Here is a 23,737-nt window from a genome sequence, read left to right as displayed (position 1 = left end):
TATTTGTGTTATGTTTTGCAATAAGAAGGTTGAGGACAATGTCCATTACCTTAGTGAAGGCCACCTGTATGATATCCCTTATGAGACAGTCTTCCAAAATTTAGTGACAGGAAAATCTTTGTCTAATTTGAAGAACTGCTGTGCTTCCTTCTTAATGATAATAATGCTTTTACGAATTACTGTGTTTTTCTCCCTGACTTCCAGAAAGCACAGGGCCAAATTTTATGGCAATCATGAAAACTATTTTAATCTTCACAACTGGAATATTTTCCTTTTCTTTCTTTGAATACTTAAAATCATTTAGTTGTATTATACATATGATTCATATTATAGCCCAGTTTAATTCACTTTTGGAAGAAATTTTTTTTAATCAACATATAATCAATCAACACATTTTGTTTCATTCTGAGTATTGTTGAAAAGGATGAACTTTCATGTACCAATAACAAGAATGAGTTACTCATTTATTTTTAATAAAACTGATTCAGCTAGTTTGAGTATTTTGGGCATATCTAACACAGGGTTACTTCCGAGGGAAGGTAAATTAAAAAAGAATTATAATATTGAAAACTACACCTAAAGGAAAGAGAGGAGTGACTATGAAATGGAACAAATTCAGATCTTATGTCATTGTGTACAATGCTTCACTAGAATCAGTTTCTTTGTATCAGCTTCTCTACTGTGCTGATGTCTAACCCTCAGAAGTGAGACAGTTGAGTCTGCTATTTTCAGTGTAGAAAAGGACACATCCACCAAGACTGTAGTCCTACAAAGTTTGCTCTCCTGCAAAAAGATGTGTTCTTGTGGATAGCCATGGCATGGCCTTGGGAAGATGGAGTTAGGCTATCTACTAGCATGTCTTCAATGCACCCAGATGCTGTCCCCCCCACCTCAATACATTGCCATTAAAGTGCTATCCATTTTTAAGTCTTTAGGTCTTGATTAAATTTAGGTAGTTTTAGCAACACCATTAGATAAAACTATTTTCCTTCATTTACTCTTTGGATGAATAAAATGTTTGCGATAGATTTCGATGTGTGGAGGTGGGAGAAAGGCTGAGGATGAAGCCTTTGGAGGGAAAAAAGGGAAAGACATGAAAGAGAGGGTGATGGAAAACTGGAGGAGGAAGAGAAACTAGAATTTTCTCATTTATTAATTTCTGCCCCTTTAGTTCAAAAATGGTGAGCATGTTCAACTAATTACTTAATTAATTGGTTATAGAGTATTTTTCAGAAAGAGTCTTAACAGTCTCAATACAAACCGACTTGCCCTATATCCATGTTATCTTCCTGCTCATTTCTGTGGTTAAGTTCTGTGAATCAGCCTTAGTTTTAGATTTTCTTACTTGTAGCCAATTGTATTAAACATTAATGAAATTGAAACTTTATCTTTTTAAAATCTGTGGGAAAATAAGTTTTGTAGTCCAAAGTATTTGCCCTTAAGAATATTGATTCTAAAATATAACACATATCAAGACTTTAAGACTTTATGATCGTGTGAATGATCTATGAAAGAGACTTATAGCCTTTTCCTTTATGATTTTTATGTAAATGATTATTAGTATGTATATATAGTGAATGTTGAGTAATTTGGCTTTATTTTTCTATTACATTATAATGATCTTTTTAATTATAGAATTTTAATTAAATTTGGCAGTATTTTACTAAAATTCTTTAACAAAGAACTTTTTGCATGTTCTGTTATATTGTTTTCTTGGAAGTTGTAAATAAAACTATAGGCCATATCTATATAGAAGCCTCACCACTATTATTACTTCAGCTGTTAAATAGCATCTATTTTGTACTTGATGGCTGTCAGCCTGTAATTCTTGCTTTGTTATACCTTGAGTATTTTAATAGTTTTCATTACATTTGTAGTATTTACACCCTACCCTATCATTGCATTTTTTAAATGGTGAAATTAAGTAATATAATCTTTATTTAACTATGTCTTATTTGACCAGAGGTTCTCAGTCTAGGCTGAGAAACATCAGGGGAGCTTTTAAAAATCCAATTGTCCATGCCACACCCCTAATTAATTAAGTCAGAATCTCTGGGGTTTGGACCCAGGTATCGGAATTTTTTAAACCTCCCCAGCTGATTTCAACATGCAGCCAGGTTTGAGAAGCACAGGATAGGGCAGTAAAGCACATCTGTTCTGAGCCACTCCTGTTGGCCCCAGTAGATTCTGCAAAAGATTCCCTGCCTCAGGCTTCCTGCCCATTTGGTTTGTTCCTGACCTGCTTCCTAAATCAATTTCAAGCCAATAATATCTTGATACAGTGCAGAAGATGTGCAAGTATTTTGTAGCAGGTTTTACCTAACAAAGTCATTGGCTTACTACAATATGCCAAATTCCAAACTTTGTCTTTTCATAGGCATAAATAATTGTGTCTGATGTTCATTATAAATGCTATTTATGAAATAATCAAGTAAGCATTCTGGGGAATAAACCACTCAAATTGGATCTGCTATTCAAAAATCACGTATGTGACCTACAGGTCAGGCATATGTACAGAAAAAATATATACATACACACATATATATTTGAATACTTGTGTTTGTGTTTGTGTGTGTGTGTATGTATAAAATCTTTCCTTGAGTACAGAAAGATTACTCTTGGTTGTTGTTAGGAACCTCAAAATTGGAGGCAGGAGCCTGAACTTTCTCCCTTGCTCTGTGTCTGCCTCTGCCTGAAAATTCTGTCATTTTTATTATATAGACAGTTAAAAATGTAAAATCAGGTGAGACTGATTTTTCGTCTCTCCACCGCCCACATTTTTTTAAGTGCAGAAGCTCGGGATAAATATCCTTAAGTAAGAAAGTTTAAGTGCCTATTCTGACAGTTACAAATAATTTTATACAACAGTCAGACAGACAAATTGTGCCGATTGTCTGTATTTCTTTAAAAAAAAAAAAGAGAGCGAGAGAGAAAGTCTGGCCTGGAGACTAGAGTAAATCACAAAAGTGATCTCAAGTGAACAGAGATAGATTTCTGGAATACGGTGTGCAATGAAACCACTGACCTCTTATACATGGGTTCATGTCTTTTTCTACAGAAACAGATGGGTAATAGCATAATGCCGAAATCATGCTCTACATAATATGGACCTAGTGATTGCAGACCTGATTGCTTGCCATATGGTTGCTGAAGGGTTGAAGAGAAAATGGGATGATATGCAAACCCTTAAAAGAAACATTTTTATTGAATGGCCATTACATTAAAACCCAAACTCTGCAAATGAAGGCAAGAACTGTGGTGAATAATGATGAAATAACAAAGCAATAAAAGCAGCAGCAGCATTGTATGTATTTTGTTTTCGATATGCAAACGAAGAGCAGACTTATTTTTGTCACTTCGCCTAATATTATTATGAGCATTAGGGGGTAAGGTGGTGGCACATAAATGCCTTTAGGGCAGAAATACTATGCATGTAGGGCATTGCTACATTCACTAGGTCAGAGAGAGAAGATAATAATCACATGTCCCAGAGGAACTGAATTTGACTCAGAAGCTACCTGCAGTCTGTAACTATCCCCCTGTGAAGTTCAGTCTGTCAGCAAGAAGGTAGTAGTAAAAACCTGTTTGAGAGTCTAGTGTGATCATGCAAAATGAGGAAGCGTGTTTACTTTTTGCCTTTGAATTTCCTCATGCAGATTTTGCTGCCACCTCATTGTTGGCAAACAGGTGTATGGGATAAGGCGGATGCCGTTTCCCAGAGTGTATTACAGTTTAGTTGAGCAGCTGTGATCTGTTTTGCTCTGAGTTTTGTTTTTAGCATGTTACTGGGAACAGATAGGTTTTTTTTTTTTCTTTAAAGAATTTTTTTATTAGCTTGCTTCAAATTTGCATACACTTCATTTCCTGTCTCTTTAATGAATGTCTTTCAGTCATGCAAAATCATAAGAGTTTGTGCTCTCAGAAATGCAACTCAAATACATTAAACTAAACCTACTTAGAGTGTGTGGAGGGTAATGAGGTGAAAGGTAAAAACTCAGTCCTTCAGTGAGAAGTCAGAAGCATCTTATTTTATTTTAGAATATAAGAGCTACTGATCAAGGACCAAATATCCACACTTAGTATATATTATTATGCTAACAAATAGTATATATTATTATGCTAACAAATAGTATATATTATTATGCTAACAAATCTATGGAGATTTGGGGACTTTATAGTCCCTAGTGCCTACCTATGAAGGTTCATTTTTAAAGAAATTTTTTTTAAAAGCCTACATATGGCACCTTGCTATCAATTAACTTCCCTATTAAACTGTATGTAATTTTTAAAAATTCCTAAATGCTAAACTGTGATTAGTGGGAAGTCCGTGCAGTTTGCTTTTATTTTCCTCACACCTTGTTTCTTCTGAACAGTTCCATTGCTTAAATTCATATTTCCAGAAGCAGAGACATCCCTTGAGAGTTTTTAATACTGACCAAATTCAAGTTGTCAGTATTAAATAGCTTGTATACATTGTGCCTGCCCATTGTTTATGCAAAGTTTATTTGAAGAAAGAGACTGAATTTGGCTAATATGAGATTTGGGAATGTTCTTTAATTCACCTGAAATTTTATCAGTAATTGTAAAGGATGATTAAGAGTTCTTACGTTAAGTTGGAATGGGGTAATTTGCATTTTTAGCAAGTTTCCTGTTAATGTTGATGTTATCAATCGCCGGGATCACATTTTTCAGAACCATTTTCTATGTTTCAGTGCCTGTGGTCAAGCAGAAGCCTTAATACCATCAAATATTATTGATTTGAGCATAAAAAGAGTTTGGGAAGTCTTGAATTTATTTGATGTTTTTAAAATAATGGCTTGCACACTTAAGCCAGCTAGTGAAGCCACATTGAACAAAAACAAGACACCTCTATTTAAAGTGGGTGAACGTAGAGGGGGAAGACCACCTTATCCCTGATGAGATGTAACTTTTCGTGTTTCATCACTGTTAAAAGCAATCAGTAAGGTCTGCATCCTCTGAAAATATTCATCACTTAGGTTTGGCAGCTGAGACCTGTGCACCTTTGAAATCCCGTTTGCTTTTGCTGGAAGAATAAGAATTTCTATAGCAGTGTTCAAAGAACCCCATCCACTTAAATGAATCCCAGAATTGTTAGGCATTTCATCAGCCTCATTGCTTTTATTACTTTCTGTGGCCTAAAGACATATGACAAGTGTAGTATACTATTTAAGACATTTTATGTATGGCGAAAGAGTTTTTTCCCCCCAGTGATGAGGAAAATTTTCTTCCTGCCTAGAAAGCTGATTTTTATACAGCTTGACTAGTGACATATCTCCTGTGTGGCAGAAATAAGTTTTGCATAACTTTTAAGCACCCAGGCTGACCTATTTAACAGAAACCCAGTGCTACATAATGTATTTAGGTCAAGTATTGCGTTTGAGCTTCTCATCACTCTTGTACTTGTCTTGCTTTCTGTGAAAACCTCAGGTATATCATACATACAAATATAGGCTGAGTGATGTCACCTGACATCAAAATGTAATAAGCCTCTATATAACATAATTGTCATATCACCCTGTTGTATCACTGGAGTTTAAAAGGAATCTAAGATTTTAATGAAATATCTGCCCTACTGGTTTTACTTTAAGGCATTCACAATGCTACTATTAAGTATTACTGTGAGAACCTGAAAAGAATCAGTGGCGTTAAAATGCTTTTGAATGCCATTACTATTTGGAAGACTTTTCTTTAAAAATTAAAGAAAATAGTGGTCTGCTTTTGTTTTTTGGTAACTTTTTATTTGAGAAGTCAAATTATTAAGTTTTGCAACATATCTCTAAATATTGGCAGAAATTTCTTGGATAGAGTTTGAAGCCTGAATATGGGCAGTGTCATTATCTGAACATGTTGGAAGATGAATCCATCCATCTTATAACAATACCTCATTGTTTCTGAAATTCTTAAATTGTATAAATGTGAATTTGAAATAAAATTTAATACTTATTTTAAACTAGCTTCTAACAACATTTATCTAATATATTTGTTCTCCTGGTCTAAATAGAGAACATTTATTATTATTATTATTTTTTAAAATTGATGCTGATTATATCTCCCTTTTATTGTTGTACTTATATCCCACTTCCCATTCCCCAGGATCCCAAAAGAAGTGCTTGAGCTTTAGGTCAACCCATATCTGGAAGGGACAAAAGAAACTTCTAATTTAGTTCTTTAGTGTGGGTATGTAATACACTAGTATTCCCATTTTATTGCTTACAAAACTAAGATCCGCTTGCTAAAGAGGATCAGTCCATAGTGTACTACCGGTTAGAAATCCACTCTCCTGCCTTGTTGTGCAGAAATAGCATGGTTGCAGAACCCGGGCTGTAAAATCAGTGGGTCTCAACCCTGGCTGCACATTAGAATCACCTGGGGAGCTTTTGAAATGATACCAGTGTCTGGGCCCCACCCCAGCCCATTAAGCCAGAATCTCTGGGAATAAGGCCTGGGCAAGGATTTCTTTTTTGTTTTTTTGTTTTTTTTAAAGCTCCCCAGGTGATTCTAATTGTGCAGCCAGGGTTGAGAACCAGTGTTTTAAATTAAACAGCATACAAGTTCGTCCTCAGTCTATAGGAATCACTTTCTCAGCAATCGCAGCTCCAGTCACAAATTGCCAAATGAAAATTAATTATAAACGTGGAGGGAAAGAGAGTCCATGTTATGAAATCCCTCTTTGCAACCTATCTATACAAAGAATCAGACTGAGGCTTGAGAACAGAAGCTCTGACCAGGAGTTATGAATATGAAAACAATGACTACCCTGGATGCCTTCCCACTGCCTTGATTCACAATAAGAACTGGTGAAGCACAGTGTTAACGTACAAAGCCAGGCAAGTTACGTACCCACTCCGTTCCATCATCATCGTCTATAAGATGCGGATAGGAATAGGATGGTTAGAAGAATTAAATTAAAAATATAACACTTCTGATCTACTGAAGGCATGATGAAATAAGCGTTTTAAGATAAAGAATTAAGAACCACAGTTCTTGTAGGCCAAATAGGCAAGCAGTAAATTTGTCTGTCATTGCTTTTGTTTGGCTACACAATGGATAGATTGAAATGAATATTAGAAGGTATATTATGCACTTTGAAACCAAATATACGTGACCTTTAAGTTATCTGTTATTTGGATTGTGTGCTCTCTGTTACGGCAGACTTTAAAATATGAATTTCTCCTCCTCACCTTCCCCTTCCTATTACTGTTTTTTTTTTTTCAGATAAATATGATCTTAACACAGCACATTAGTATATTGCAATAATTGTAGGAGAAGAGCTTTTTGGTTATGCATATTCAGGAGCTTAACTTTTTGAATATCGGTTGTGGCATAGTGAATGAGGAATTCCATTTGCGGTGTGGGTAGTGCATCTCAAAGGATCACATCCACTGCTATGGCTCATCTTACTTTGCATTTATAAACCTATACATTTGTTTTTGTTCATCAGACAGTAAATACATATTTGCTCTATGTACTTTTTCTTTAACTATGATTTTTTATTTTAATTATTGGAAAATATCATTTATCAACCCTAACTGCTAACGATTTATCACTTGCATATTTTACAGAACTGGTAATTTATCACCTGTTATTTTTACAGTACTAGTAAATTTACTGGTTCCTTCAAAATAAAAGAAATATAGCAAATTTTATTCACTTTGTTCAGTTATGTGTGTGCATGTGTGCGTGTGTGTTTGTGTGTGAGTTTTAAATTTGTAGTGGTTTTTATCTAATATCCTGGTTTAAAGTCTACCACTGAATTGGTAGATTTATTGTTATTGTTTTTTGTAAAAGCATTAAAATAGTGTCAAAATTATTTCTTTAAAGAAATACATTTTTCTTTTATAATCGAAAGATTTTTACACATACAGATGCTTTTAATCATTTAATTTAGATAACTTATGGTAATACTCTCCTTTACTCTATAATCTAATAATTTCAGAGGAGAGCTGCTTTTAAGTGAAATGGGTAGTGTAGTTTTTGACTTAGGCACATTTAGAAGCATTTCCTAAATAGGGACTTGCTTATGTTTCTATATAACTATAATAATGACCCTCATCTAAGAATCTGTATAGTAAGTGATGCTACTGCATTAAACCTTGACTTCTCAAAAAAAAAGAAAAAGAAAAAAGAAAGAAACACCCAAACCAAAAAAATTCAAACTACCCTTAGAGGAGTAAAAGTGTTCCATGCCGTGTTCCTTCATCCTCATCCCTTTGTCCTGTTCCCAAGGCTGTATCTATGAGTCTTCATTTTGATTAACAGCCTTTCTCAGGAAGTGGGAGGCAGAGACTAAGAAGCTAAACTCTCTTTGAAGTGTGTGCTAAATGATTCACAACAGTGTGAATGAATCAATTTCTGCAAGCATTCACAACCTTTTAAATATGTAGTCTGCCAAATCTTTGTTGGACTACATTCAATTTTTTTTTAAAGCACCTTTCTCCACGACACCTCTCTTTACACAACCCACAAGTATACAAGCCATTTGTAGTTCAGCTGCAGTACGCCTGCCCCAGAGATACTGTTTTGGGAGAAACATTTAATATTAATTTGTCTTTACATTTCAGTGTGTTAAGATTTGCCTTTTTGCCTTTTTCATTGTCACCATTGCCATTTTTATTGGAGTTCACTTAGTGGTCCAAATTGTTTAAGAAACTGCCAGAACAGTTCTTTTCTGTTCACCCCATTTGATTCACAATTATGTATCCTACATGATGCTGAAGAGGGATTACTTTATCCAAAATGGAAGTGAAAAGTATTTCTTGGGTATTTATTACCTTGAGCAACAACTTTATTTATACTTAGGTAATTATGTATTTAGGTAAAAGTTATTCAGTTCTTAAATGCATCACTGTAAATTATGAGAGTTCATTCTCAAAACTTATCTGAGAACCAAGTCTGATCTCCAGGTATCATTTAACTAAGGGCCATTGTCTAGGGTGAGTTGGTGGCTGTATTTCAAGGACAGCACCATCAACACTCAGAGGTTGTCTTTTATTCTGATGACTGGTGATGTTCTCCCTGTAAAACTATAAATTTCCAAGCTCAAATTTATTATCTTCAGCCTTCCTTCCTTTACCAAACAAAGCTGATTTCCATTTTTAGATTTTTTTCTCACCCTTAGCACCAACACTATAATCCAGTCATTTAGGATATAAAAGAGATGTAGTGGAAGGGGTATTAAGAACCATTTGCAAAGTAGTTCAAAGGCTAGCGTGAGTTCTCTCCAGGTCATTTAAGGTCTAATCTCCAGAAACTTGCATTAGAATCACCCATACTGCTTACTAAACTCCTGGCTTGTCCTCAGTTCTGAATTCAAGATGCTGGAGGTGAGGCCCCAGACAGAATCTGCTCACCAGGCTCTCGGGTTAAGCTTGCTCAAGTTTGAGAACATGCTATGGAGTTTTAACATTTTCTTTTGATATCTCCATTCATTATTATGAGTAACCGACTGCATTGCATAAGCAGGGAATTCATTCTGAACATAAATTTGCTACAAAACTACACAATAGGAAGATAAGATTGGTTATCAGGTAGTTATTAATACAGTGTATAGAAAAAGAAGGAGAAAGATTAAATGTTAAATGCAAATTATGTCTAAGAAATTTTTCATGAAAACTAAAGGATTCTCATTAAGAAGAAAAGAAACTTAAGCCGTATTAGTTCATGAAGATTTGTAGTTTGGGCACTACATTCTCATATTCTCTTGTTGGTCATCCCTTTCCCTCCCCTCCATCTCCTCTCCCCCTCTCTCCTTTCCTCTCTCATTATGGAACTGTTATGAGGTATCTTAGAATTTACATTCTGAAAGTTCATTGAATAACTTTTTATTTCTTTTTGTGGCAGATAGATAGATATCACCTTAAGTAGCACCAGGAGTTTTTTGAGAGAAGAACCAGAACTCTGACCTAGACTTAGACAACAGTTAGTGTCCCTACAGTGTATAATAGAGAATACCAATATATTGTATAAGAATTCAAGATCCTGTGTTATTTATGTCAGGGTACAAGAGAAATATGATTGCTATATTTAAAAAACAAGCTTATTTACAGCCTGTTTTAGCTTCTCAGTATTATAAAATATTATTTTTTCTTTGTCATTTCACATTTTAAATACATACAGATGCAAATTTAGGGTTTAGTTATCACTCAGACAGCAGGGATGTTTCCTGTTGGGTGAGAAATGGATCAAAGATTTATTAAGCTGCAAAACTCAAATGGGGTTTGGACAGGGAAAGCCAGTGTCTGGTGGGTTACTATCATAACAGTATTCCTTTTTTTCATGTCCACCTGAAATGGAAGCTTTACTTATCTCCTGTGCAGACTAGAGTGGTTGAGTTATAAACTTTCCCCCAGTGATGCCGTACAAATTTTGTTCTTTGAACAATTAAAGCCAAGAAGACCAGAAAAGCACAATCACATCTCGATGGCCTCCATGCATTCCCTGGTTGATTTTCTGTGTACTGATTATTCTCTGGGTGAGTCGAGTTTGCTGTTACTCAACTGTTTACATCATGGTTTATTCTTCTCCTAGGGGAGAGGATGACAGTGCAGGTACTAACAGCTTTCTCTCAAGTGGGTTTCCCTGAGACAAGGATGCATTGAAGAGAAAGGGAATGGGGAAATAGAGCAGGGCATATGGTTGAAGCTAACATCTACCTACTACTTACCCCACAAAGTTGATGTCCCTGAAATCAAAGAAAGTGGCTTTTGTTGCCCCACCTTTCCATGTCAGGCAGTTTTTCTGTGGGTTGTAGAGTTTTAACCTCTGCAGTGAAGTCGATCCTGCCAGGCTAAGGACAATCCTGCAGAAAAGGAGGCAGGTGGGAGCCTTTAGCTGCCAACTCTCCTAGCAGCTGGGGGATGACTGTGCCTGGGCAAAGGAGTCTGAGTGGAGTACCATTAGCACCCACTTTTTGCCTTTTGCCTCTCCACTTTTCAATCCGTGCTTCACTCTGTTCATTATACCACCATTCTATTCAGAAATATCAGTGACTCCTCACTGTCTAGAGAACACATTTCTGAATATCTATTGCTCTTATCTTTTAAATTTCCAATCTTTCTTTTCACTGCTTTTGCAGCTCTCCCTAAGTAAGCAATCCACCTTAGTGGTACGTATGTTGCCCAAGTTACTTCCCTTCCTCTCTACCTGACTTACTTTTTCGATGATTCCTTCATCTTAAATGCTTTCTTCTTCATGCCTTGAAGTTAGAGTCAACAAAACTGTGATTTAGTCCCCATTCAAATACATTTGTGCTTGGGTAAGTTAGCCTCTTTCAATCTCAGTTTCTTTACCTATAGAGGGGACTGTTCAGCTCTTAAGTTCAAATGAGATGCTGCATTTTAAAGCTTTATCAAACTCTCCCCAAAGTACTCACTTACAAAGGGAGTTACTCACAAGACCCTGTGCTCCCTTTATTTTATTAACTTTTTTGTATTTATTGTGTCAGCTCTTTGACATTTATCATAACTACACTTCTATTAGGAGGCAACATCATCGTTGGGCACACCATCTTTTTTGCAAAGGCTGGTATCTTTGCTTAACCAGCCTCCGTAATAGCTAATTTAGAAGGTCTTTCATGGAGTTTTATAAATTAACATGCTTGTTTTTAAATAACAAAGCTCTTGACAATTCCTTGTGTCTGGACTATAAAACTATGCAAAGAAGGTGAATTTGAAGCCCGGATAATTACAGTTGAAAAATCCAGATAAGTTTAGGTTTACAGTTAAAACAGATACTTAGAAGCTGATGGTGATATACAATAAACAGTGATCAAAAGCTCACTGGAAAAGGGAAGTCTTTATTAACAGGAGAGACCTCTAATTGAAATATATGTGGGAAGTAAATAATTCTAGTTACCAATATATTAGCAAAGAAGTTCCCAAAAAGTTGTCTCCCAATTATTTGCTTTAAAAAAAATTTATCAAGCTGCAGCCAAATAAAACATATTTTAAAAAGTACTTTCAATTTCTTTGGACCTTTTGAGTTTGTGTTACACACCCTCTCTCAAGAATGAAATATTTAGTTAGGATATCTGATTGGAACTGTAATGTCAAAGTGATCAGAATCAGTAGGTTCATGATAAAGGCAGTACTATTAGGAGTTATTTATTATGTTCTTAGTGGCTGGGGTTCATGTTTTGAAGTGTATTCCATCATGCCTCAAGGGTATTTATAGACCAAACTTCTTAGCAAGTCTGGGTTTCATGATTTCACTCCGTGTATGGGGCTTGTACAGGTGACTACTGAACACCAGCCAAGACGATTCACTTTTTATCACAAGATGGAAAACTTCCTTCAGTATGGTTCTATCTAGAGGTATCTGTTTTCTGTTACTGGTTAAATACTAGTGACATATAAGGTGGTAAGAAAGCCCTGAACATGTTAAGATAAATAGTTGAGGACTGTTTAAAAATCTGAAACTTGGGATTGTAATGAAAAAATACAAGCGGATCATTTCACAATAAACTCAGCTTACTCATTTTTCTCCTTTACCTTCCATCTGTAACCCTAACTACAGAGATGAGAGAGGGAAAGAAATTGTGAAAAACCTAGAGAAATGCCTAAATAGCCTTACTATCTACCATAGTTAGCATTTATTCTCCCTTAAAGCAATTGATGGTTTAGTTATGTTTCTCAGCTGAAATTTAGAAGATAAGCGATAGGATATTTGGATTGTCATATAGAGGAAAGCATTGCTATCAAATACGTTATTGAAGCTGGAAAAAAATGAAATTGAAACAGAGCACCTGCTACTTTAACTTATTTAAAGAAAAACAAAATGTTCTTTACTTGCTGACTGGAAATATTGTATTTTCAGAGAAGAGAAAGTGCTAATCTAAATGGGATAAAATGTAATGATTCACTATGCAATGATACGAAATCAGAAATATTTTAAATTAGATATTTCAGTTTGTGGAGGGTTAGGTGGTTTTTATAAAAATGATTTTGCTCATCAGGTGGTGCATATTTCTCTCAAATTGCAGTAAAGAGAATAAAAATCGGCTTGTCACTGAAGATTTTTTTTTTTTATTGACATCTTTAGCTTGTCTTCATGCCAGTAATTAAATTGCTAATTATGTGTTTCTGTTACTGTGGTCATGCTTTTATTACATAATTGCTTCAAGTTTAGCTCAAATCACTAACAATATTTATTTAACCTTTTTGTGCATTAGATAAATTTTAATATATAAAAGCTTTGGAACGAGTTCATTGACTGTTACGATTAGCAAAATCAAAAGGATTCTAACCTTTTTTATAGTTACATGAGTTGGTCATGTTTTCAGTGAGATTGCTTATAATTATTAATTCGAGCAATAGCAATCATTGAAGTAGAAGAGAAAAAATACAAAGAAAACTTTATAAAAACCTAGGGTATATTCCAGAAAAATAAAGTGATCTAGCTTGACATAATTGAAAATATAAAATTAATAATTTGATTTTTAATATATATCCATGTTTTTCAAAAACATATTTGATTAAGTTGTGGATAATTCATTTACCAAGCTGCAGCCATGCCAACCCCCGAACGCAGGTGTAATTTTTGTCAGTGTCTCAATGTATTCATAAATTTTTCTCATTTGTTTATTTTATGCAAACCATAAGAGACATTTTTCTCAGTGAAGATTGCCTCTTTATTTTATTTTGAAATATTTGTATATTTATTTCATTAAATGAGATAATGCTTTTTCTTATTAACATAATTTCCAGTACATTAAACATATTTCTCCACAGACAGAAGAATCAAATTAAATGACAGCTAAATCACTTGCAGCAATTTCAACTGTTAAAAGAAATAAGTGTCTCTGTTTTCTTTGTGATCACAAGATGTGCTGTAAAGGGAAATGAAATACTAAAGAAAGAAAAGAAAACATAAAGAAATAATGACTGACTTATTGCAGTAATACCATTGAGAGAAGAAAAGTTCACTACAAATAAAAGGAAAAATAATATAGTGGACTTGAAAGTTACCAAAATTCATTTCTTATTGATGAGTTCAGTGGAAGCCTAATACTAAGTAAACTGATGAAAAAAAATCAATGCAATAAACTATGAATGATGAAAGTTGAAATAAATACTTTTCCTATGGAAGACCATTATTCTAAATGTCTTTAATTTTTTAATAATTCATGTCTTCATGTTTATAAAAAAGGAGGCATTATTGCTTGGTAGACTCAAAAATGCATGTAAAAAACATCTATTAGAATTCTGTATTTAGTAATAAGTCCAAATGATATTGGTGACCTTCTGATTTTTAGTATCATGTCCTGACTTTAGGTGCGTTAGAGGGAAGCGAGCTAGAATTTTAAAAGCCATGCTGACAAAGGATGCTTGTACGTTTTTACAGCATACTTACTCTATTGAGGACAAACTGCTTTCCAAAAAGATAATTAATCTTTGGATCATAGAAAGCAAAGCTCAGTGTATATATTATATATATGCATGTATACAGAATGCTTATGAAAATTCTGGGGGACAGTGATGGTAATTCTTGACAAAATCAACATTGCCACACACATGCACATGCATACATATGCGTGTGTGCATGTTTGTGTCAGTCAAGTTGTTAACGTGTTCAAGTCAGAGCATACAGGTTACCTGGATCTGAGTGTTTGCAGGTGGGCTTATCCACTTATTTTCTCTTTTCACACATCATTTTAAAAAAACTAGTTAATTTAATCAACACAATCAGAAGGCAATTAAGTAGAGAAAAAAAAAAATCATTCCAGCCATTTTTACTGAATTGGTTCTGACTGAATTAACCTTCTAATACAGTTGATCTTGTAGTATGCTCTTCTCAAATGCCTATTTCTTTCTTCCCTTCCTTTCCCCCTATTCATCTACATCCTAACATTTCACCCTCCTTCTCTCCCTTTTGTCTTCTCCTTGGCTCCTAATTGGATTCTTCTTCTTTCCTTCAACATGTTAAGAAGCCTTTTCCACTGGTCCGTATTCCCATTCACTCTCCTGTCTCCCCTTCCAACACACATGTACCTTACCCGGCCCCATTGAAAAAAAAATGCTAAAGCTGATTTTTCTTTTTTTGACTTACAGACGTTTGAAACTATTGCTTTGCTGAAAACATCTGACTGCCAGGCTAGGATGTGACACTTAAGGTAATTGTGATTTTTTTCCCCACCTTTAGAGACCTCTTCATCTGAAAGGTTCTTGGGTCCCCACTTGGTGTAAAGTTTTGGCCATCTCTTGAACTGTTTCCTCCTCAGTATAAAGCCTTTGTGAAGGTGTGTGGGAGCTGCAAGGCAAGCAGTTTTCTGAGGAGTTGGGGTTAGGGATGTAATGTTAATGTTCAGGAATCCTTCTCTGTGCCCACTTTGGAAATACTTCCTCTTATCTTTCATTCAGGATGCAGGGGATAAGGCAAAAGTGCAGGCCACATGCAAGATATTTTGAATTATGCATTAAGCTGATAATGCCCCAGAATGCAAGCTTATGTCAATAAATAACTAGGCTGGCAGGAGGAAGGCAGTCACCTTACCAGTGCGGAGCGTACCACATAGGGAGAGAACTAGAGGAAGACGAGGTGAAGGATGAAAGGCGCTCACATTCTGTTAGCTTGCTCTGATGAAGAAGCAAGAAGAGTAAGTGAATATTGAAATTACTGTCTAATGCCTATCTGCTTTTCAATGGATTTAGTCAAGGTAACAAGACAATCTCTAAGGTGGGCCCTGTGTGTTCAAGGATGCATGTGTGGTGGGGTTAGCCCTTCTGTGGAGCTGTATGTAAAGAAATTCTGTCTGCAGAGAAATTCATGAATTCCTTAATGGAACCCGTACATTCTTTAAAAGGGCAAGAATTTTTGTGGCGAAATTTGGCAAAATTCATAATGGGACACTCAAGGTTTTGTTTCACCAGGTATTCTTTTCTGATTATGCCATAGAATAGCAGTAAAAGTTAAGCAAGTGGAAGAAGCAGGATTAAAAGAATGCTGTAAATTGTGTCCCTGGCATATGATACAGGACTACCCAATGCTGATGAGAAATGATTCTTTAATCTTTGTGTTATTTCTCTTTCTTTAGTAAAATGCTTCAATAAACGTGACTATCTTCTGTGAGAAATGAACAGTGGTGCACACACCAGCATATACCTGCACACACACACACGCTATTAAAAAAAAAATTAGTCCTGTTTCTCAAGGAAATGGAAAGTGTCTGGGTTTGTGGACCCTGGGAGATGGATACTTGAACCTTTATCTATTTTTTCCTTACCAAAAAGAAGGAGGAATTTCATATGCGTTTTACCATTTTCTTAGTTTTAGACAGCAATTTGCAGCCCCTGGTTATGCAATCTGAAGCTTTTGCTCAGATTCTCTTAGCAATGTGTGCATTTGCGAGGCCAGTTCTATAGGCCCACATGCATATACACACCGGCAAATTAAAAATGGACCTGGGAAAACACGCTTCTCCTAGGAGAGTCATATCAAGCAGTGTTTAAATTAAATAATTTGCAGAGTGTGGGGAATAAAGCTTTGTAGCAGTATCTGGAGGTTATCTTCCCTTGGGAAATTTCTGCCATTTAGTACAATCTGGTGCATGCCAATGAGACACACACTCATGCATACACACACTAGTAGATATATTTTATTTTACATCTAAATTATATTTATTTCTTTAGGTTATCTGCCATTTTATGTTCATGTTGAGGAGAAAAAAAAAAAGAGACAAACTTCTTGTGAAGGGTTGAGTTCATTAAGATCCAAACAAAAGCAAGGAAAGGTTATTAGTGAGCAGAAATGAGGGAGGGCTGACTGTGGCATAAAGCCAGTTACCCCACAGCTTCTGGGGGAGCATGGCTGTGATTGGGAGACTGATCAAGCTCAGGTGACTGATTTTGCTCCCAGCCCATTGACTGGTGGTAAAAGGGGAGCCATTGTTGTGATGAGATAATGTGAGTAGGTAAGCCACAAGTAGCTGAAATTAGTTGATTTCTTGCTTCTTGTCTCCCTTAACCAATATCAAAGCCAAATTGCATGTTAAGGAGTTTGTCAGTTAGAACCTCATGCTATATTTCTAGTTAATGCATTCCTCTATAGCCGAATGTATTCTTAGCCTAATCAGCATACCTGTCCACCTGTGGAGAGAATGAAGCCTGTCACATGTAAGGATGTTGAATGAAATGCTAGCAGGAGAAGAGGGGGTAGAGGGAGAGGGAGAGAGAGAACGCGCGCAAACAGAAGAAGATATCTACCTCTGTACAGGTTATTTTAAAAGATCCTGTTTATAAAAATTGGGATAGACTCAAGTGAAAATAGTTATTTTTTCCATTTCCAAGATTTTCTTTGTACCCTTTAGACTCCCACTTTTATCTTTTATGTAAGAAAATTCTTGCAAATTACTAGTAGCCAGTGTAGAAGCTGTGAGTTATAGTGCAACTCTCAGTGAATCCCGCATTCTGGCTCCCCCAATTCTTTGACAAAAATACTGGTGTATGTTAGTTTGCTTGGGCTGCCTTAAAAAATACCATAGACTAGGTGGCTTAAATGCAGAGATTTATTTTCTCACAGTTTTGAAGGCTGGAAGTCTGAAATTAAGGTGTTGGCATGGTTGGTTTCTTCTGAGGCCTCTTTCCTTGCTCTGCAGAGGACCACATTCTTGCTATGTTTCTTACATGGTCATTCCCCTTTATGCACAAATTTCCTCTTTTTCTAAGGATAGCAGTCACATTGGATTAGGGCCCATCTAAAGACCCCATTTTAACTTAATTAGCTCTTTAAAGCTGTTATCTCCAAATACTGTTACATTCTGAGGTACCGGGGCTTAGGACTTCAACATACGAATTTCAGGCGAACATAATTCAGACCATAACAACTAGACTTTCTAAGATAGTTGGTAGAGCTATAATTTTTAAATTTGTTTTTGCTTGCTTATTTAGAGATTTATTCTTCCCACTTTCCTTCTCTTCTGCATTTTTGTTAATACTGGACTGAAAGTAATTTGTTACAATGATTCTAGGTGGATGTGTTCTGTTGTTTTAAGAAGAATGGTTTGGGGAAAGAAATTGAAAGCTTATTTAAGAAAACAAATCTTGCATGATTTTTTTTCTTTTAAATTCAAGCCGGCTCTACCATGTTCTCTGACCTTAGCAAGTTACTCAGCCACACTGTGCCTCCTATTTCTCCTCTGTATACTGTGGATAATAAAAAGAACCTTTTCGAAAGGTTGCTGGGAGGATTAATTGAGATAATACATGTAAAGTGTTTAGCATGGTCCCTGGATCACAGTAAGTGCTCCGTAAATAGTATTTATCCAATAACCATAATAACCACAGACACTTATAAAATTCTGTGTTGTACACTGGTGCTGGACAAAATGTAATACCCTTTCTGAATTTCATTTGATTACAGACTTATTTCGTGCTTTTAGAAGTGGAGCTAGGAGCAGATTCTTTTTAAAAATTATTTTAAGTGGACTTTGACAGAGGCTTGGACTCACAAAGTGTAGATAAAGCACAAACAGGCTTTATTGTCATCTTCTGTTTCACCAAACCGAAAGAAAGATCTTTGGTTGATAAGCAGAGTTAGAAAAACAGAGAAGAGTGAGTGGCTGGGGTCTTCTTATTCCTTGTGGGTCACTAGGAACCCAGTTTCTTCTCTGGAGAATCTCAACCTGTGCAGCATGAATGAACAGACCTGGCATGTGCCCTGTGGTCTTACGGAGGGACCAGTCACCAGGCCCTCTCTTTGTCCACGGGAGACAGTGGCTTTCTAGCCTGGGAGGCCCAAGCACATTGGACCACTGGATATTCAGAGCTGGGATGTCAGACAGAGGTTACCCACAAGCCTTTCAAAATGTGTAGTTAAGAACCAAACACATTCTTTGATTAAGCGAAACATTGAAAAGGCTCTATGTACTGCAATTGACTTGTATCAACCAACACTTTTAAGACTCTCAGGGCCGGGCGCCATGGTCCAGGCCCATACAGCACTTTGAGAGGCTGAGGCAGGAGAATCATGTGAACCCAGGAGTTCAAGATCAGCCTGAGCAACATGATGAGAAGCTATCTCTAGTTAAAAAAAACAATATACATATGTATATATATATTGCTGGGTGTGGTGGCGCACGCCGGTACTGACAATTCCTCAGGAGGCTGAGGTGGGAGGATAGCTTGAGCCTGGGAGGTTGAGGCTGCAGTGAGCTATGATTATATCACTGTACTCCAGTCTGGGCAACAGTGAGACCCTGTCTCAAAAAAAAAAAAAAAAAAAGACCCTTGGGACTTAACTACTTTAAAAATAGTCTGATGACCAAGAAAACAAAAGTATCTATTGTTTTAAAGTGGCATTTCCTTAAGGAGCCTTTGGATCCATAAAATCCTGGAAAATCTACATGAAGACTCTGCCCTAGAATTTTGAGAGAAGGTGGGGAAGTAGCAGTATACTTTATTTTTTATTTTCCTTTTTGAGACAGGTCTCACTCTGTCTTGAAAGCTGCAGTGCAGTTGGCACAATCTCAGCTCACTGAAGCCTCAACCTCCCAGGCTCAAGCCCTCCTCCCACATCAGTCATTCGAGTATCTGGGACTACAGGTGTGCACCACTATGCCAGGCTAATTTTTGTATTTTTCTGTAGAGATGGGGTTTCACCTTGTCGTCCAGCCTTATGCTTTGAATTGAATACAAAAAACAAGATGTTTGAGCTGTGTTAAAATAACAATGCTAATGATAAAATGCTGCTGTGTATTGGTATCTCCATGGGAGACACCATGCTAAACTCTTTTTAATTTAATTTATTTTTTAGTTTTATTTATTTATTTTTTTAAGACAGGGTCTTGCTCTTTTGCACAGGATGGAATGCAGTGATCATGGCTTCCTGGGCTAAGGGATACTCCTATCTAGGCTCTTTATAGGTCTTAACTTATTCAGTATTTTCTAAAACCCAATAAGACAGTACGTTTTCTCACATTTAGGATGCACAATGAAGTAAAAAAGGATTGCCGGGTTTCAAACTCAGGCGTTTGGCCTGCGTTGCAATCTGTGACGGTGACTGGTATACTTGAACAGGAACAAGAATCACTTGGAGGAGTTAAAAAAAAAAACCCATATTTTCATACTATACATAAAAATAAATTCCAGAGATATTCAAACTCTAAACTTTAAAAACTATAAAAATATAAACAGGTAACATAGATGATTTTTTATAATTGTGAGTTGGGAAAGATCATTGTAAAGAACAGACAAAAACCTGTATGTTTACATTATATACAAATTAAACATCAAGTAGTGAGTTTTCAGAAAGTAATAAGAAGATAAATCATAGGACAGGAAAATGAGTGTAGGATATGAATGATATGAATGAACAATTAATAGAAGAAATAAGAATGACTAATAACCACATGAAATGAAGCAAAAAATGAAAATTTAAAATGAGATAGCCATTTTTAATACATTGGATTCGTAAAACTTTATGAAAAATATTTAGCATCCATGAGTTGTGAAGAAATGGGCCCTCTTATATTGTTTGTAGGTGAGACTAGAAAATGATACAGCCTTTTGGAATAGCAGTTTTTCATTATCTATTACAATTTAAAATGCACAGATCTTTGATACAGAAATTTCATTTCTAGGAATCTATACTGCAAAAATACTTGTGTGTACATGAAGATAAAGTGTGAGAATCTCTTTGGAAACACTGCTGTCTTCTTTAATAAAGCTAACTAATAAGTAGGAAAAATATTAAAAGCAAGGCAAAGGCTAAAATAATTATGATATAAATCATAATAAAATTCCATAATATAAACTATGAAATACTATATAGCCATTACAAATAATAATAAAAATAGATAGCTTTAAATAGATTTAGATATAAATCCATATAATATGAAGTGAAAAGAAAACTCTGCCAGGTGCAGTAGCTGGCTGGGTGTGGTGGCTCAAGCCTATAATTTCAGCATTGTGGGAGGCCGAGGCAGGTGGATCGCTTGAGCTCAGGAGTTCGAGTCCAGCCTGGGTAACATGACCAAACCCTGTCTCTACAAAAAATACAAAAATTTTCCAGGCATAGTGGCATGCGCCTGTAGTCCTAGCTACTTGAGGTGGGAGGATTGCTTAAACCTGGGAGGTTGAAGTAGCAGTGAGCTAAGATTGTGCCACTGCACTTCATCCTGGGTAACAAAGTGAAAACCTGTCTCAAAAACAAAACAAAACAAAATAGTATAGTAGTCTAATTTTTATTATGTAAAATATACACACTTATAAATAAACCAATGTATACATAGAGCTACTATAAGGACCCATCTACTTTTAAAAGTAATTATCTCTGTGGTACAGCTATTGAGGGGATGGCAAGAGCGTTCTTTTGTTTCTATGTGTAATGAAATGTAGTGTATTAATCTTTTCCCATAAGCATATATTATGTCGTCATTTAAAATGTTTACAGTGACCCCCCCAAAAAATTACTGAAAATATTATTGACTTGAGAAATTTTGTATCAAGATATGCATGGATAGAAAGATGGATCTTGGACAGTGGCTTGTACATGATAGGTTTTCTTTCTGCTCTTTCATATTTTACTTACCAAATATTCTTGGGACTCAGGGATCTTCATATTAAGAAACTCCTGAGATAAGTCTGGGGGTTAGTTGGGTTTGAGTATATTGGCAAAGGTGACACATCTCCAAAGGATTTAAAGGCAACATGGACCTTAGAATTTGAATGTGCCTAGAAAGAGTGATTTCAGTTAGATTTTGCTTGAAGGTAAATTTTAGAGAATATAATTGTTTCCTTTACATTTCATAAAGACTGATTCAGCACCCATTTTTAACTCCCAGATATTTAGTCTCCTGTGATGGGTTTTTCACACTTGCTGTATTTCCTACACCTCACGCTGCTGTTTATTTTAACTGTATATGGTCAGTGCACTCATTCCTAACACCATCACTTCCTAGTACGTATTTAATTGTTTACAGAATAACCAGTGGGGTGGGTTTAGAAACCTCATGACTGATTCTCTGCTTCTTGTTTTCTTTTACCTTTTCTTATTTTTCTTTTCTTATCGAGCTCTTAGAAAAGAGACATAATTACATTTCATATATGAGCACTTTCTTTTCCAGTATGTATCCTTAGAAAGGAAGGGCCAGATATGTGTATTTTAAAAAGAACCTCGAATTTATGCAGCCAAAAAACACATGAAATAATGCTCACCATCACTGGCCATCAGAGAAATGCAAATCAAAACCACAATGAGATACCATCTCACACCAGTTAGAATGGCAATCATTAAAAAGTCAGGAAACAGGTGCTGGAGAGGATGTGGAGAAATAGGAACACTTTTACACTGTTGGGGGGACTGTAAACTAGTTCAACCCTTGTGGAAGTCAGTGTGGCGATTCCTCAGGGATCTAGACCTACAAATACCATTTGACCCAGCCATCCCATTACTGGGTATACACCCAAAGGACTATAAATCATGCTGCTATAAAGACACATGCACACGTATGTTTATTGCGGCACTATTCACAATAGCAAAGACTTGGAACCAACCCAAATGTCCAACAGTGATAGACTGGATTAAGAAAATGTGGCACGTATACACCATGGAATACTATGCAGCCATAAAAAATGATGAGTTCATGTCCTTTGTAGGGACATGAATGAAATTGGTAATCATCATTCTCAGTAAACTGTCGCGAGGACAAAAAACCAAACACCGCATGTTCTCACTCATAGGTGGGAATTGAACAATGAGAACACATGGACACAGAAAGGGGAACATCACACTCTGGGGACTGTTGTGGGGTGGGGGAAGGGGGGAGGGATAGGATTTGGAGATATACCTAATGCTAAATGACGAGTTAATGGGTGCAGCACACCAGCATGGCACATGTATACATATGTAACTAACCTGCACATTGTGCGCATGTACCCTAAAACTTAAAGTATAATTAAAAAAAAAAAGAACCTTGAATTAATCTACATCACTTGGAATAATCATGCCTGCTGCTATCACGTCTTTCAGTCCACTTCTCAATGAGACACTTATTTTTATATTTTCAGATCTATTGATATTTGCTTGGAATGCAATTTCCTCTTGTATGAACTGTGGAATAGGATCTATTTCCCTTGTCTGGTCAATAGTTCTATGCTGTCTCATTTTGCCTTCTGCACCTTAAATATTTCTTATTTTGTAGGTCAAATTATAGGTGAACTGTCATATCCCCTTATGTCTACGAAAGCAATATTCTTTGGAGAAAAATATAAAGTATACATTTGTAGCTTGTCTGTATCTTGAGAGTATTCTTTCCATTCCATATTTTGGAAGCTCAATAAAGCTGGAGTTTCTAACCTTTGGGTCACGACATATACCCCTGATTAAGTTTCTCTGGCTTCAAAAGTGGCTACAAGAATGAGAATTGTTATAAAGGGGGGAAAAGCTCTTCAATAATTAGGATTCATCTACAACTAGAGCATTTTATTAATTACACATTGTAATCACATGGATAGTCACAAAACCAACTGTGCAAGTCTGTATTTAGAGATTTGTAGACAGAAGACTTAACGTAAACATAGAAACGTTAAACCTACTCAACTGTAACCTGCAAAGAAGATAACAAGAAGGATTCTGTTCTCTGTATGATTTGTGAACAATGCTAAGTAAATATTCATCATTAATATATAATAACTGTTGCTTTTGGCAGTTCACTTTTCATTTAATTTGATAATGTGTCCAGTAAATGAAGTGGTACAGGCTACAGTGTTTTACCAACACAATT

At 35.9% G+C, this 23,737-nt stretch overlaps 1 long non-coding RNA gene across 3 annotated transcripts in view; it reads left to right on the top strand.

The window, feature by feature from the left end:
* The window catches only part of LOC134759704 (uncharacterized), a 515,755-nt gene that overhangs the window by 219,838 nt on the left and 272,180 nt on the right, over positions 1-23,737 (top strand). For all 3 annotated transcript variants that reach the window (XR_010136287.1, XR_010136286.1, XR_010136285.1), the window contains exon 2: positions 15,069-15,130. This is a non-coding gene — a long non-coding RNA (uncharacterized LOC134759704). The remainder of the gene's footprint in view (positions 1-15,068; positions 15,131-23,737) is intronic.

This window comes from Pongo abelii, chromosome 12, assembly GCF_028885655.2.
Source record: "Pongo abelii isolate AG06213 chromosome 12, NHGRI_mPonAbe1-v2.0_pri, whole genome shotgun sequence".
Taxonomy (NCBI): Eukaryota; Metazoa; Chordata; class Mammalia; order Primates; family Hominidae; genus Pongo; species Pongo abelii.
This window is presented reverse-complemented; position numbering and strand designations above follow the sequence as displayed.